This window comes from Molossus molossus, unplaced genomic scaffold (genome assembly GCF_014108415.1).
Source record: "Molossus molossus isolate mMolMol1 unplaced genomic scaffold, mMolMol1.p scaffold_m16_p_12, whole genome shotgun sequence".
Lineage (NCBI taxonomy): Eukaryota > Metazoa > Chordata > Mammalia > Chiroptera > Molossidae > Molossus > Molossus molossus.
In genome coordinates this window covers 19,572,951-19,590,220 of record NW_023425347.1, presented here as the reverse complement: position 1 = coordinate 19,590,220, position 17,270 = coordinate 19,572,951, and the positions used below count along the sequence as shown (strand labels likewise).

The 17,270-nt window shown below is 42.8% G+C and overlaps 1 long non-coding RNA gene across 1 annotated transcript in view; it reads left to right on the top strand.

Moving 5' to 3' along the window:
• LOC118627260 overlaps positions 1 to 17,270 on the top strand; it is a 73,360-nt gene that overhangs the window by 42,224 nt on the left and 13,866 nt on the right. Inside the window, exon 2 of the long non-coding RNA XR_004959040.1 lies at positions 2,336 to 2,453. This is a non-coding gene — a long non-coding RNA (uncharacterized LOC118627260). The remainder of the gene's footprint in view (positions 1 to 2,335; positions 2,454 to 17,270) is intronic.

Here is a 17,270-nt window from a genome sequence, read left to right as displayed (position 1 = left end):
ACACCCTACATACCTGCTGGTGTCCTTGGTTGTTTTTTTTCTGGTCATAGTGTTTTAAGTGATTAAAAATCAGGTTATTAGTTAACCATAATTTATTTACATAACTAAATTCCACAGAATTTTATTTCATGTCATTACTGACCATAAAATTGATAATTTGATATTTTAGGATGACTTTTGCTTGTTAGATGTTTGTCTTGAAATAGTTTGAGAAATATGTTCCCTGTATAAGTCCAATCTCATCTCTGAAGTATTTCCAAATTCTTTGGTTTAGAATTTTTCCTGATAGTTGGCCACTAAGTCAGAAACTGTGACATGTGTTTGAGAAATTCCAAAATCTTTTCAGCCCAAAGTGCCTGAATTCTTTCTCTAAATGGTTTCTCTACGCCTGTATTATTATTTCAATTTCTTCTCCCAGAGTGATGACTTCGAACCTTCTATCTTCAGTCTACAGAGCTCACATCTGCTCTCTCCTCTCCCCTTTCCAGAAGGTACTTTATCCAAGTTATACTATCCCCACCTCAAATTCAGTGTCTTCAAAACAGAATACTTTCTTAAACTTCGTCCACCTTCTTCCTTCCCAATTAGTGCTTTTAGTGACAGCCCTATTCTCCTGGTTACTGATCCCAGACAATTTTTCACCGTTCCTATTTTTTATCCTCTTTATCCACACAGTCCCTCAAATCTTTCCGTTCTTCGTTAGGACTCTTTGTTTCCAACCATCCCTCTTTTGTCATTTTCCTTCCTACCTGGTCGGGAACTCATGGCTTCATGCCTAGATTATTATAGTCACCTTCTAACTAGCCTCCGAGACGAAGGTATTCAGTCCCCTCTTCCCTGTAGCTTTCAGATTGAAGCCTATAGTTTATGTTTCACTCCTGATCTAACACTTAGAGCGGTTAGAAGCCAGTCCCCTCAACCAGCTCATCTTCGTTGGGCCCTACCACCATTTGCCTTTAACATCTTCATAAACATAAATATATATGTTTATATATTTATATAAATATAAAAATAAAAGTTTTATATAAGAGTGAGTGTGTGTGTGTGTGTGTGTGTGTGTGTGTGTATATATATATATATATATATATATATATTATTTAGTGTCATAACTTCCATCACATGGGCTCTTTCTTAACTTCTTTTGTTCCAATTCTTTGGAATTTCCTCTTCCCACATTTCCACTCATGTGTCTTTCATCCGTTACTCATGCACTTCAGTTCATATCTTCCTGTTTTCCTTCATCTATACTCCTCCACATAAAGCCCATAACCCTTCTTTTCTCTAGTTCTCATTTCTTGCCTTGTAAGAATACCTGCTACTGGTCCATTTTTAAAATTTCCGTGTTATGCTTTTCATTTTTATATTCCTATGTTTTATATTTTTCACTTAATCAGTTTTTAACTCCCCCTCAGAATTATTTACATAGTAGGAACTAAATAAAAACATGTGGCATGAACCCATGGTGAGAATTTGGGAAAGTCAACATATGCATGGCTTTAATTGGGATCAGACGAGATGTTATAAGGCAGCATTCATATAAGTACTATGCAAATGCATGGTGATGTGATGAATTGGGGGCTTTTGTTGATAATGTCCTCCATTCTGGAATATCAGTACCGCCTGAACGTCTCATGACCTTCACAGTTGAAACAGAAACACTGAGATGGATGTGTTTTCATAATAGGTCTTACAAATAAGACCTGATTTGCTCATATGTTTGTTTGTTTATTTACATATATTTTACTAGGTCTTTTGTTTATTCACTATAGGTATTTGTTAGTCTAAAAACTTACTAAGATAAAGGTGCTATTTTATTGTCACCTCTGCCTGTGGTGGTCTTCATTATGGGGCTAAAGAACCTTATTTCTCTTTATACCCATTGGTCGAGGACAGAGATTATATCATAGTCCTTTGCTGCCTTCACATTAAACCTTGCTGCCTTCCCCCATGTCATCCCTCCCAGACTGTCTAATCTGTAATTTCAGATGCTCCAAGCCGTTTCCACGTTTCAGCTAGTACAAGCCGTGATTAATTACCGGCTAGAAGGGGAGCTGCATTCTGTGATGGAGCACTGTACACCTGAGTGTTTTGGTGGAGAGGGATAAAGAGTCTTTAGCTTATTTATAGCATACGTTTTCTTCCCCAGGTAAATCTGTGTCCTTATTAATTTTTTTTTTTTTTTTGCCTTGTCTCTTTTCCCAGGTGTCTATATTAGTGAACATATTTTTTTTTTTTTCTTTTTTCTCCCTTAGTAAATCTGTAATTACTGCTCAGGCAGAGTCTAACTTGATGTCCTCTGCACATTTAAAAAGTATGCCTTCTTTTCCATCATCAGGTCATCCTGGTATCCTCCTGAGCATCCTTCTCAACTGCCCCGAGCCATGCATAGCTGTTCCCTGCTGTCCATCCTACCAGATGGCCTCAAAACAGACAGAAAAGGGACATGGCTAATGGTAAGGTTTTTCTTCCTTTCCTTAGAAAATTTCTAATACCTTTATTTTTAAGCGCTGCCAATGCAAGTTTTTTCTTATGAGTGTGTAGTATGAGTATTGTTCCAAAATGTTGTTTTTAGGATATTAAAAGTTTGGGAACTTTTTTTTTTTTTTGGATCCCTTTCATAGTGATGAATCAGGAGTAAGAAAATGAAAGAGCTCATTATAGGTAATTTTTTCAAACATCTCAAACATTTGACATTCTGAATTTTAGATCTGAGTTCCATTGACTTCTGGCTGTCATCTCTGACATGACCCATAGTATCTTAAGCTCAGTATTAGCCAAAAGCAAACTCATTCTTTCTCTTCTACCATCAGATTTTCTTTTACGTACTTCAAAGATTGCTGTTGTCATTTACTGGCTGCCTTCATGTCCCACCAGCTACTCATTCCCTATTCAAGCGATCTGCCCCGTCTTCTAAATAGTTTTCTAATTCACCTCCATTTCCCTATTTTTTTTTGTCTGGCCTCTATCATCATCAGCCTTAGCTGGCTCAGTTACCTTCTCACTGAGCCATAGAGTCTGTTGTGGATAATCCTACCCTGCTCCCACTCTCCCCAAAAAAAGATCTCATTGAGTCATTTCCCTTATGGACTGAAGAGCACAGTTGAAACTTTTTAGCATTCCATGTCCCATCTGTCTCATTTCCATAATCTTTCCACACATGGATGGCCGATGTCTTTCATTTCATGGTCTAGTCCTGATGCAGTGTCTGAGTCAGTCCTGACTGAGCCAGGATGCATGGAAATGTTTTCCATCCCCCTCTTACCTCTTCCCATGTCCAGTGGGCACTTAAAATTAAGCGAATCTCCTAGACCAGAAATTAGGTGGCCCCGTGATGTCCCCCTGAGTTGCTGTATCTCTGTTTTCCCCACTCGTATTCAGAGTGAGTTCCCTGTCCCCATGTGTCATCATTTGGTGGCCGTGATTGCAGTTCTTCTGTCTGTCTTGTGTTGACCTAATCTGGGCTTTCATCAGGGTTCCATTGCCTAAGTTTTGGCCAGTTACTGAGTTCAATAACCTAGCCTTCCTTTAAGGCCTCAGCTTGGACTTCAACTTCTTCTTGATGGTTGAGGTGCCTTCCATCTAAATTATTTTTATTAGGTCTGGTGATTGTGACACCCAGGGCACCTGAGAGATGATTCTTTGCTCACTGTGTATATTCATTTCCTATGACTCCTATAACAAATTATCATAAATTTGGGGACTTAACAACAACAGAAATGTAGGTGTCAACATTGGAATGCTCTCTCTCCAGAGGCCTAGGGGCAAATCTGTTTCTTGTCTCTCCTAGCTTCCGGTGGCTGCTGACCTTCCTTGGCTTGTGGCTGCGTCCCTCCAATATCTACCTCCATGGTCACATTGCCTTTTCCTTCTTTGTCTGTGGTCAAACCCCTCTGCCCTTCTCTAGAAAGCCTACTTGTCACCGCACGTAGGGCCCAACGGGATACTCCAGAATAATGGTTCTGTCTCAAAATCTTTTTTTTTATCCTCACCCGAGGACATTTTTCCATTTTTTGTTCAGATAGAGCGGGAGGGAGGGAGAGGAAGAGAGAGAGAGAGAAACATCGACATGAAGGGACACATCGAGTGGCTGCCACCTGCACGACCAACCAGGGCCGGGGACAAACTGCAACCGAGGTACGTGCCCTTAGCGGGAATCGAACCCGGGTCTCTCTGTACCGCAGGCCGACACTCCAACCGCTGAGCCAAACCGGCCAGGGCTCAAAATCTTAATTTAAGCACGTCTGCCAAGTCTTTACCAGAGGAGGTAACGTTTACAGGTTCCAGGGCTTAGGATTCTTTGAAGGCCCTTATTCAGTCTACTGCACTGTGTTTGACTCACCTAATCTGGGCCTGCTGTTGCTCCCGGAAACCCGTGTCCTGGCCATTCCTGAGTCACGGTGAAGTTTATCGCCCTGCTTTTAGCGAACTGCTTTCTATCTGCCTCACCTACACATGGAGAACTGGCCTCAGTGACGCTGTCCATTTCCCTGGAGTCTGTCTCGTGCTTGGGTCAGATACACCTCCCCTGCTCTGTTCATTTGGCCTCAGTCTCATATCTTGAATTGCAGAAAATACCAAGTTTCTTTTCGAAATATCATCCTGTGATTCGTTCTCTCTCTCTCTCTCTCTGCCACAATTCAGACCTTCCCAGGTTGTCTCCACGGTGCTTCACTTAGGACATACTGAGACATGCCCTGAGGATGGGCCACTGTTTCCTTATCTAGAAAGCCCTCTCCCTTCTTTCACGTGTGGGGAAGTCGTGTTTATTGTGCAAGGTCTTGTCCAAGTGTCGGACTCTCTGAATATTTCTTGAAGTGCAGCCCTCTCTCCTTTTCTGTGCAGAATTAACTACTTGCTCCATCTTCGTCCTCAGCACTCTGTCTATACTTGATTCTTAACCCAATTGTGTTCTACTTGATTGTGTCTGGGTCTCCTCCTTGCTAGACTTGAGTTTGATGAGAACCAGGAATAGGACATTACTCATTTTTTTAAATCTGACACATGACCCACAATAAGTGCTTGATATAACATATAATATAATAAATGTGTGTCTTTGATCCATTTCAAATTTTCCATAATTTAGACTATCTTAGGCTATATGAATATTTAATAATCTGTTGTCCTGGCCGGTTTGGTTCAGTGGTTAGAGCGTCGGCCTGTGGACCAAAGAGTCCCAGGTTCGATTCCGGCCAAGGGCATGTACCTCGGTTGCTGTTAGTCCCTGGCCCCAGCTGGGGTCGTGCGGGTGGCAACCAATCAATGTGTCTCTCTCACGTTAATGTTTCTCTGTCTCTCTGTCTGTCTCTCCCACTCTGTCTGAAGATAATGTAAAAATATCCTCAGGTGAGGATTTAAAAAAAATAAAGTAATTTATCAAATTCCTGTGAACCCCCCAAAATAACTGTCTTTTTAAAGGTGGCATTGCACAGTTCATTTCAGCTTTGGTTTCCAGTACAAGTTGATTAAAAATACTCTAATTTATGTATTCTGTGCTTAAATTTTACTCACAGTGAGGGGGTCATTACACGTAATTCTCCAAGGAACCAATTACTTGACTGTGAGACTTGACTACACGTGAAAAACTCCCAGTGCAATGTTGTCACTTGATTGTTTCCTGTCGGTCTAGACCTTTCAGCAAGGACCTGGGGTGGTGTTTGTCAGGACCGCTCCTCGACCCCCTGGCTGTGTTGAAACAGCACTTCCTTTCCCGGATGCTTTGGTTGGAGTAGACCTGAATTTCAGCCTTGGTTTCCCCACCTCGCACTGGAAGCTGTGGGCAGGGTTGCCCGCCGCCGCCAGCTCTTCAGTGTGATGCCCCGTGAGTGATTTGCCCTGTTGCATTGCTGGCATCTGGTTCCTATTTCAAGGAGTTTTGTAGAGGGTGCTGGTATTTTATTACATTGCGTGTCTTATATTTATGAGAAACTCAAAGGGCTTTGAGGATTTTCTTTTTTGGTATCTAATCTTCTAACAGCTCTTGGAGGCAGGTAGCGGAAGTGTTATCTCCATTTTGCAGATGTTGTGACGGGGGATCACACAACTTGATGTGGGCCCCACAGCAAATCAGGGCCGAGTGGAAACCGTCTCCCCGTCTTTCAACCTCCACTTCAGTGATCGAGATGTCAAATGACTTCATTTTAATTTCAACACCTATTCCATTTGGGTTTTGCATGAATATTAGTGTCAGCCAGTGCTCCAATTTTAGCATTATTTTTCCTATCTTCTGTATTCAGTAATCCCTTCCCTTTGGTTACACACACACACACACACACACACACACACAATAAAAATATACTTTTAATATAATAAGTATATAAAATATACTTTGTGTGTATAATAAAATTATACTTTCAGCCAGGCCAGTGTGGTTCCATTCAAACACTGAAGGATTGTGGGTTCGATTCCTATCAGGGCACATGCCCAGGTTGTGGGCTGGATCCCTGGTCAGGATACATATGGGAGGCAACCGATTGATGTTTTTCTCTTACGTCCACGTTTCTGTCTCTCTCTCTCTCCGCCTTCCTCTTTCTCTAGAATAAATGAAGTGTGTATACACACACACACACACACACACACACACACTTTCTTTCAAAATAATTTATATACGAAATTGGGTCCTGTAAAGAGGTTACTTGGTCAGGGGACAATGTGCTATGTATGAGATTTCAGCCTTATCAGCTTATTTTATGTTTCAACTTTTTTGACAGTTGAACATACTTTATAGGTATTAGCTAGAGATATGAAAATATTTAAAAATACATACACCCTCTGACAGTGGAAAATGAAAATAAGAAACACTATAAATCGAACAGCAAGTACTCATTAATAAGTGAAACACATTTTTAAATGTAATTCTTCTGTGCGAATGAAAGCAACCTGAAAGTGAGCTTCTACCACAACTTTCATAGACCTCTCCTCGAATGCTAGGATTTGTTTCTCTCTCTCTCAGAGGACAGCTAATACATTTTTTTTTTTTTTTTTGCATTTAAAAGTTTACTGCAGATGTAAGTTCTTGATCGGATTTGCCGGAGTCTTTAAAGGGAGTACCTCAAGGGGCTCTGTGTCTGCTTGTAGGGTGTGTGCAAGGCTTCTTTCTTCTCCAGGACTGAATTCCGAACGCCCCGCTCTTTTGCCAAGTGGCATTAATTATGCTCCAGCTTCCAGAGCACTGAGCTTCCTGGCAGGGAAACCTCCCCGTGTCTGGAGGCTCCGAGGCACAGTGCATTGCTGCGGAATGGCGGGGTGCAGGCAGACACAGCTGCCTTGGGAGTCGGCCTCCAGACCTCTGTGCATTTCCTCCGCCCTGAGAGAGGATTTAGAGCACCTGGTGGGGGATGTAAGGCGCCACCCCTGGGCTGGCTCTGTCAGCCTCCCCTCCCACACCCTGGGCTTCTGAGCACCACCCAGCTGCAGTGTTTTTGCCTTGAAACCATTTGGAGCGGCTGGAAGAGAGGCCACCCAGAGCTTCTGGGAGCAGCTGTGTCTGCAGGCCTCCTATTGGCCAGCGCGGAGAAGGTTCTCACTTATCTGCACTGCACACGGGTGGCCGCGATCCCTTAGGATAATGCAATTTCTCACTGTCTGGGGGTGGAAGCTATTGTCCTCCTTCCCAGCTTGTTGTTTGAAGTAGTTTGGTTAGGCTTCCGGCTTTTGCTGACTCACAGACACACACATAAAAACTCCCTCCCTCCCCCACCTCTTCCCTCCCTCATCCCCACTTAATGGCTTTTGAAAGAACTCAGAAGATAACAAATCTCCCTGCTAGGGGGTAATGGCTTAAACAGTAAGGAAAAGGAACTGTTCACACAGGCCCACAAAGTCCGAAACACTTCCTGCAGCCTTCCCCTTCCACTGCTAACTTCGTGTCCTTGGCTGTGCCTGTCCCCTCCTCATGCCACACGCCTCAGTGTGGCTTCCATATGACCACGGAGGCCTGATTCACATCGGGGCACTTGACAGATGGACGAGTTGGAGGATGCCTTTTCTGTGTCCCCTATAGAAACTTCCCATCTCTGATGAACATTTCCTGAGGACACTTCGCCTACCTCTGTCACTCGTGCTGAACTGTCATGAACATGAACGAAGACCTTGGTTCCTGGCGTGTGCACCTGGACTCTTTGCGGAGGCTCTCTTAGTAGCTGATGGATTTCTAAAGCAGAACATCAAGCGTATTCACAGTAGAGGCGTATAGATTTAGAAACCGCACGGATAGGAGTACTGTAATTTCACCAGCTCTGGCAGACCATCAATGAACCCGGTAGCCACAGTGACTAAGACTCAAAATGTAGAAAGTCAGCTTTCCTTCTTAATTACTTTGAAACCGTGTTAGCACATTCTCAGGGGCAGAACAACTGTCTGTACTTCACTGTAGTGGTGCTTGTTTCTTGCCATAAAATAACGTTCTCCAAAATCGAACCAGAGGCATGGGTACTTGGAACAGACTTACAATGTCAGAGAGGAGGGGGTGCAGGGGATTGCATGGAGTAGCCAAAGACATGTATTCACAGCCCGTGGACACAGGCAAGGGTGTGGTAAAGGCCAGGGGAGGGGTGGTGGGTGGAGATGGGCAAAGGGAGGGAAATGGGGGACATCTGTAGTAATAACAACAACAAAAAATAATGCTCTTCTATTTTAGCATAAAATAGGACATTTTATTAATTGAGGAAAACATGGACAGAGTGTGTAGAAAGCATTCCTACCTGGTGGCAAAAACGTCTTATGGTTGGTAACATGCACTCATTGTACATTTGGAAAATTCCAAATATATTAGATCCCGTGTTGTGTGGACCACCACTTACTTGCCCAACTAAATAAGTCACTTAACCGATAACATGTGCACCTTTCTCAGTGATATTTTAGACTAATCCCAAGCTACAAAAATAGTCTCTGTCCTCTGTTTTATTGTCATCAGCTCGTAAAAATACTGCCAAAAGGGCTGGAAAACAAAATTTTCTCATGTTTTACGACACAGCTCCCAGGGCCCTAATTACTCGTAGTAATTTTCAAAAGAGACTCTTGTTCTTCAACTCACCATCAGTTTCTGGACTGCCTTAAAACAAGCCCCAGATTGCTACAGACAGTCTGCCAGTTTCTAGGCAATGGAAGTTTCTGGAAAGTAGATCATTTTCCCTTGGTGCTAGGTATGATATAAATTTTAGATGATGATGATGATGTGTGTGTGTGTGGTGGTGTTTATGTTTGACATAAACACACACAGCTCCTAGTATGAAAATCAGAAACCTTTCCTTTTCCCTAAGGCTGTCTCCAGCGCTGTGCTTGAATGCAGATTGGGGTGAAGAGGGGCCGGCTCGGTGTGGACATGCTGGACATCTCCGCCTGAGTTAGGGCGTTGGTTCCAGGCCCCAGGGGACAAAGGCAGAGGGTTGTTGTCTAGCTTGCCCCAGAGGCCCTGAGCCTTTGCAGACTGAGGTGGCTGCCTTGATGTGCAGGATCTGGCCTGCAGCCTCCCACAGTGTGGGGAGGAAGAGTGGGGAGCAGTGGGAGGAGGGAGATGAATTATTCAGCCTCTGCTAAATGTCAGGCACTGTGCTGGGTGCTGTACGATCATTTCCCGGATTCCGTACCGCAGCCTTGACAAGGAAGTCGTTTCTAAATGACACCATGCAGAACTCCAGAGCTCAGGTGTGGGGGCCAGACTGACCGGGTTTGAATCATAACTTGGCTACCTTGAAAGTATGTGGCCACCCAGTGCCTCCATTTCCCCATCTGTCAAGTGGGCATCGTAGCAGAACCAACTTCAATTGCTTGTTGTTGGGATAAATGAAGAATTGTTAAGAGCTTAGAAGAGGGCCTGCCGTATGCTAGTAGATCAATGTTTGTTAAATGAATGAAGTGACACAGGTTAATGAACTTGCCCAGTTCATGTAAGTATGTAGCTGGGTTAGGATTGAACCTGCATCTGTTGGCTTGAAAAAGGTGACTTTTTCCCCTCACCACCTACCATACCCACTTTCTTTTCTTCCTAGTTGTGTTTGAGTCCCCAAATCCTGAGTCAGCTCTCTTCATTCTGCCTCACGTCACGTGGTCAGGGTGGATTTGAGGTCCCCATATCGCACTGGTTTTCCCTTCTGCTTGTCTCGCCATGGACATTGCAGGACCTGAGACTCAGCTTAAGCAGAGGAGGCTCTCCATGCAGGCGGGTGATCAGGACTTTCCCAAGGGCCCTGGGGTTGAACTGACCATTTTAGTGTCAGTCTTTAAAGATGGACTAAATGACCTCTTCTTGTTTCTTTTCTTAAATTATTTTTCAATTACACGTGGACATACAACACTACATTAATTTCAGCTGTACAGTGTAGTGATTAGACATTTATATACCTTATGCAGTACACCACCAGAAGTCTGGTACCCACCCATTTGATGTTTCTTTCTGTTATTTTGTATGTTGGTTCTTTTCTTTTTCCTCAAAAATGGAAGCATCCTTCAAGCAGATTCTATGTCATCCACTGCTCATTGCACTCATTCCAGCAACCGACTCTGCTGAGCACACAGGTAACAGTCACGGGTGTTTGGATCGAGGGAGGCAAGAATCACTTTAATGGTTTCATTCCGTCTCTAAACAGGGCGACACAGGGCAGCTGCTGTTCCTTTCATGGTGGCAGGATCGAGAGTTTATGGTCTGGATTGGGTTTTTTTTTGTGTGTTTTTTTTTTTACATATCCTTGCTTTGTCTAGCAATTTCTGCTGGATTTTTAGTCCTAAGCTTGTGTCCCTTTATCTTAGGTCTGCAAATGTTGTGAAGTTGGCATGAACCTGTGTATCTTCTGCCAGTTTCCTTCTTTACAGTCTCTCTTAAGAAATGCTGCTAAATATGGAGAATGTATTTGCACAGTCCTTAGGTGTGACGACGAGGAACATAACATTTGGTCTCCAGTAAGGAAAAGATGGAAAGGCTTTGATTCCTCCTGCCTGCGTCGCACCTCACTCACCCACACACGTCCAGTGTGTCTTGGACAGGAGTTTCCAGTCCTGTGAAGATTTATGCAAACGGCAATGGGGTTTTTCACGAAGGATGCCGTCTTTAAGGCAAGACAACACTATTAATAGAATGTGGATGTGTGTGGTTTATTTTTGTTTTCAAAATGGAAATGTTTCTTTGGGGTTTTGGCATGCTCTTTGATATGTTGAAAGATGAGAAAACATCATTTGGGAAACTCAGCACTTATACCATATTAGGAAATTTACAGTGCCTCAGATTTCACATTTAATGTTTTAATTGCCCGGCTTGGTAATAGAAAAATTTCAAGCTCTTCTCTTTCACTTAGAGTTACCACCACTTTTCTGCCCCCTCTCCAGGGGTGGGCTGTCGCCAGCTTCTACTTCCTGCCCCAGCCCAGCGTGGACTGCGAAGGGGGACCATTGCATGTCCTTTAGAATCAGTATCATGTTAACTTCTTACATATTGTTGTGTGTGTGTGTGTGTGTGTGTGTGTGAGATACCACACAGGCAGTTGTTTCCTATGATGCTTGAAAATATCTGAAAAGTGCAACTGCAATTGAGTTGTATTTGGAAGCTTTTAAGTTGTCTTTGAATAGAGGGGGGTTCTCTGAACCTCACGTAAAGTACAGAAGAAGTCAAAGAAAGAGCTACCGTCTCGGTCGGAGGGCAGTACTGAGAAGACACCCTAGACATTATAAAAGGGAGGCGGATGGGGAGGGGAGAGAGAGGTAGAGGTAGATGGGGAAGGAGAGCAGAGAAGAGAGGAAAGAGCAGAGTTAGGCTGTAGATTTCATGGAGTTTAGGCCTCTGGAAACAGTAAGACCCAAAATAAAGTTGACATTTGCTCTTCTTATAAAAACTTTCTCAGAGGAGAACATTAATGAAAGGACTTCAGAGTCATTTCTTGTGGACAATAAAATGTGGAAGGAGCAATCTTATATATCATCTTTATAATCACACAGAGTCACAGGATTTAGGAAGGAAATCTGCTCCTATCTGGGAATTGAGCCTTTATCAGGAGTCAGCTGAAATTGATGATTACTTTTCATTTCCATGGACCGCTCTCTCTCGGTATCATTTGCAATTAAAATGTTTATATTACTTTTTAATACTCAAATATAATTTTGAATTATATAGAAATCCATGTTTATTGTAAAATTTGGAAAATACAGAGAAACCTCCAAAAGAAAATAAAAATAACCCATAATTATACAAGTTAGAGAGAATTTTAATATATTTCCATTTAGTATTTATTTCTATGTGCATATATCTATATGCATTTTTATATGTGGAATGCCACTGTGTACAGTTTGCATTTTTTCTTCCTGTAACATTAAAATATAAAAGATATTTGATGGTTGTATTATAATTCTTTATTTTTATTTTTTTATGTTTTCATTGATTTTTTTAGAGAGAGCGGAAGGGAGAGAGAGCTAGAAACATTGATGTGAGAGAGAAACATCAATCAGCTGCCTCCTGCACACTCCCTACTGGGGATCGAGCCACAACCCAAGCAGGTGCCCTGACCAGGAATCCAGCTGGGGCCTCTCAGTCCATGGGACTGTGGCTCAGTCCACTGAGCCACACCAGCCGGGCATGCATTGTAATTCTTGATGTGACTTTACTACAACTTATTTCACAATTTCCTATGGATTTTTTGCTGTACTAATTGTGTTGTTCTTAGTGGTGGCTTATTGTGTTAGGTTAAGCAATCCTATAAAGGGTATGAATAGTTTTGCCATTATCCTGACTATTTTATCAAATTAGTGTTCTACATTGAAACCACTATGTCTTTTTAAGGACCCTTGCATATGTTAGTAAATTGCTTTCCAAGAAAGTTCTATATGCCCAATACGGACATTTCAGAATGCCCATCTAGATGCCTGTAGACCTCCTCCTTTTTTTTAAGACTTTCCTAATCTGAAAGGAAAAATAGTATCTTTTTTATTGTAATTCATATTTCATTGTGAATCATTTGTATTGCTGGAAATTTTATTCTTTTTTTTTTTTATCCTCACCCGAGGACATTTTTTCGTTTTTTGTTCAGATAGAGTGGGGAGGGAGGGAGGGGGAGAGAGAGAGAGAGAGAGAGAGAGAGAGAGAGAGAGAGAGAGAGACATCGACGTAAAAGGGACACATTGAGTGGTTGCCACCTGCACGACCCAACCAGGGCCGGGGACAAACCACAACCAAGGTACGTGCCCTTTGCGGGAACTGAACCCAGGTCTCTCTGGACTGCAGGCCGATGCTCTACCGCTGAGCCAAACTGGCCAGGGCAGAAGTTTTATTCTTATGTTTTATTGGCAATTTGTAAGTCCTTATTGGGTTTTGTAAATTCTTTATAAGCACTTTTCTGTTTTTCTACTGGGACTTTAATGATTACTTTATTGATCTCTGTGTCATCTTACCTAGTCATTATATTAACCCTGTTTGTGGTTTAACTTATATTCTTTTTTAGACAGACATTTAAATTTAAATTTTTGTCTGGTGATAAATGCTTTGGAACATCATTTTTCTTTTTTTCCATTAATTTTGATCTTCTCTTTCTTTTCTCTCTTGCTCTACTAAATTCCCTTCAGATTTTTTTCTTTTCTATGCCGTCTATTGTTACAGTTCTCCAGCCGACTTTTCCACATTCGTGTCCTGCTTCACCTGGGTTTCTTACTGTTGCCACACCTTGCAAACCCCACCCCACCTCCTGCACATGTCCCCACCACTTGACGTCCTATCCCAGCCTTTTCTTCGTCTCATCTTTTAAGACAGAGCCGTTAGTTACAGTCAATATTTGACAAAGGAGGCAAAAATACAATGGGGTAAAGATACTCTCTTCAATAAATGATGCTTGGAAAATTGGACCGATACTTGCACAAAAATGAAACTAGACCACCTTCTTACACTGTACACAAGAATAAACTCAAAATGTATTAAATAATTAAATATTAGACCCAACCGTGAAAATCCTAGAAGAAAAAAATAGACAATAAAATTTCTTATAGAAATATTTTTTCTTATAAATTGCCTCAGGCAAGGGAAAAACTGAAAAATAAACAAATGGGACTATATCAAACTAAAAAGCTTTTGCATAGCAAAGGAAACCATCACAAAATGAAAAGACAACCCCCAAATGAGAGAACGTTATTTGCCAATGATCTATCTGATACGGGGTTAATATGCAAAATTATAAAGAACTTATACAACTCAACACCAAAAAACTCCCAAACAATCCAATTGAAAAATGGGCAAAGAACATGAATAGACGCTTCTCCAAAGAGGGCATAAAAATGGCCAATAAACATATGAAAAGATGCTCAACATCACTAGTCATCAGATAAATGCTAATTAAAACCACAATAAGATGCCACCTCACACCTGTCAGAGTGGTTGTCATCACTAACTCCAAAAACAAGTGCTGGCGAGGACGTGGAGAAAGGGGAACCCTCGTGCACTGCTGGTGGGAATGCAGACTGGTGCAGCCATTAAGGAAAGCACTTGGAGTTACCTCAAAAAATTAAAAAGTGAACTGCCTTATGACCCAGTGATTTAACTTCTGGGAATATATTAGAAGAAACCCAAGACACTAATTCGAAAGAATATAGGCACCCCTGTGTTCATTGCAGCACTATTTGCAATAGCCGAGATCTGGAAACAGCTCAAGCGTTCATCAGTAGATGAGTGGGTAGAAAAGCTGTGGTGCATAAATACACTACTATCTGGCCATAAAAAAGATGGAAAGCTTAGCCTTTGTGACAACATGGATGGATCTCGAGAGCATCATGCTAAGTGAAATAAGCCAGTCAGAGAAAGACCAGTACCGTATGATTTCACTCAGGTGGAATCTAAAGAACAGAATTAACTAATGAAATAGAAACAGAGTCGTAGATGGAGAACAGACTGACAGCTGTCAGAGGGGAGGGGAGTTCTGGGGCTGGGTCAGAAAGGCGAAGGGATTAACCAACGTAGAAAACAAACAAAAACCACCGAAACTCATGGACACAGACAACAATAGGGCGATTATCCAGGGAAAGGGGGCAGGTGGGAGACAGAAGAGGGAATAGGGGCATAAGTGGTGATGAAGGAGACTTGACCTGGGATGGTGAACACACAGTACAATACACAGACGATGTATTATAGAATTGCACACCTGAAACCTATGTAATGTTAGTAACCAGTGTCACCCAATAAATTTCCTAAAAAAGAAAAGAGAAAAATAGACAGCGTTTAGATCACTTCTTTCATAAAAATCTCCCCTGGATACTTCAGCATATAGTGATCTGTCCTTACTCTGTCTGCGGGGCTCATTTTGCGCTTCTCATGGACTAATTCAAATCTTCAGTTACACTGCCACCTCTGCATGTTTTGTCACCCTCCATAGGCTGCCAGGCCTTGCAAGCACAGAGGCTGTTGTTTCGTTCTCTGCATACACCCATCCCCCCTTGTGCACCCCAAGAACACACCTAGAACCATTTCCCATGCATGGACAACTGAATACTAAGCAAATGTTGTTGATTGATCACTCAGGTGGTTCTTTTTCCACCTGGTCTCTATTTCCTTTTGCTTTTCCATTTCTTTTTCTTGTTGGTTTTCTTCTTCAGGGTAAAGAATCACTTGGTATGGTATGTTTATTTGGGAAACCTTGTTCCCTATCTGCCCCCCTCTCTCTGAAACATTATCTGATGCCTTCCTCGTACTGTGTCATGTTCAAGTACCACAGCACTTTGAAGGTCAGAAATGGGCTAGCTAGCTAATTTTCTCATTTCTCATTGTATAATTTTGTTTTCTTGCCAGACTAGTCAATGTTGTTTTTTGACTCTTAGTACCCTGCTTACCTCTCACCTTCTCTGCCAACTCACCATGTTTTTAACCCAGACTTGGCTCTTCTGATGTCTGAGGTCCTTCCCACATTTCAGAAAGGACATGGCTTATATGTGTGAAATATGGGCCCTTCGTGCACTAGGAGCTCAGGAGGAGAGACATGGATGAGTTACTTCACTCAAGGAAGGCATGAGCGAGGCAGTTGATTATGGCTATGGATCTATTGGTAAGATTCACATGCAGCATGGGGAAAGGGGGTATTTAACAGTTGGAATGAGAATAAACAAAGAAACATTAATAGTATGGTAGTATTTGGTGGAAATGATTAGGGAAATTGAGGATAATAAGAATGTCTAGGCCCAGCATGGGCAAGAGGGGAAGTAATGCCCTCTCAGGAAGCAGTAGGTGCTCTCCCTCCCTGGAGCCCTCCGGTGCCTTTCCCTGCCCCCGCTCCTCCCCCCTAGGGGGTCCCTTTACCTTTCTCTCTCCTAAGCTCCAAGGGCCCTTCTTCTGCCTCTGTAATTGGTTTCCTGAGCTCATTTCTTCTACCATTCACTTCTTCTACCTCTGCGACTTTCTAAATAAACTTTCTCTTATAGTCTGAAGAAAGAAAGAAAGAAAAGAAGCCGTCTGCTGTCTGCGGAAGCATACACGAATAGTGCAGCTGCTCCGCGTTCGTCTTCGGATTCCTGTCTGCTGCTGTCCCTGCAGTAACTACACTTCTCGGAACCTTTCTCCTTTCTTCTCTTTCTCATTTAGCCTCCTTCCGGAAACATCCTACATAGACTTCCTAACGTGTTCACCATGAACTTCACAAACACTGTCTCATTTGATGCTTCTAGTAATCATGGGCAGGCCTTGCTGCATCACTTGTAAAGTTGGGGTGTGAGGGTCCCTGAGGTTAAGGAAGTCTCCCGGAGGCACAGACCTAACAAGCAGGAGGACCGGACTGTGAGGCTGGAGCCCAGATCTGGTCGGTGCCCTTTGTGATCAAGCATGCATGCCTGCATTGTGTTCATTCACTCCCTCAGTCGTTTCGGTAAATCTTGACCGACCACCTCCTACGTGCTGGGCTCTGCATTAAGGCAAAGTTGAACAAGGCACACGGTTTGCTCCAGCTTCGAGTTGGATGGGATCATAGACGCGAAGCTGGCAGTTAGAGTTTTGGCTGATGATGTTGAGAGGGAAGCCAGGGTTCTGTGGCTGTACCTAGAAGGACTGGTAGGCTGAAACTGTTGCAAGGACCAAGGCTCCCTGGGGTAAGTAATATCTGAATTGAGACATTGAGAACGGGTTTAGTGTTTTATTCAGGGGTCAGTAATAGCAAGGGCGAAAGGTGAGAGGTGATCATGGTAAATTTGGGAGATTAAGAAGAGTTGGATTTGCCTGGAATGTGGGGTGTAAACTGGAGCATGGCAGAAGATGGAAGTCAAGAGGCAGCGGAGGCCAGGCCGCGGTGGCTTTGGAAGCCATGGTCAGAGATCTGCCACGAGGAACT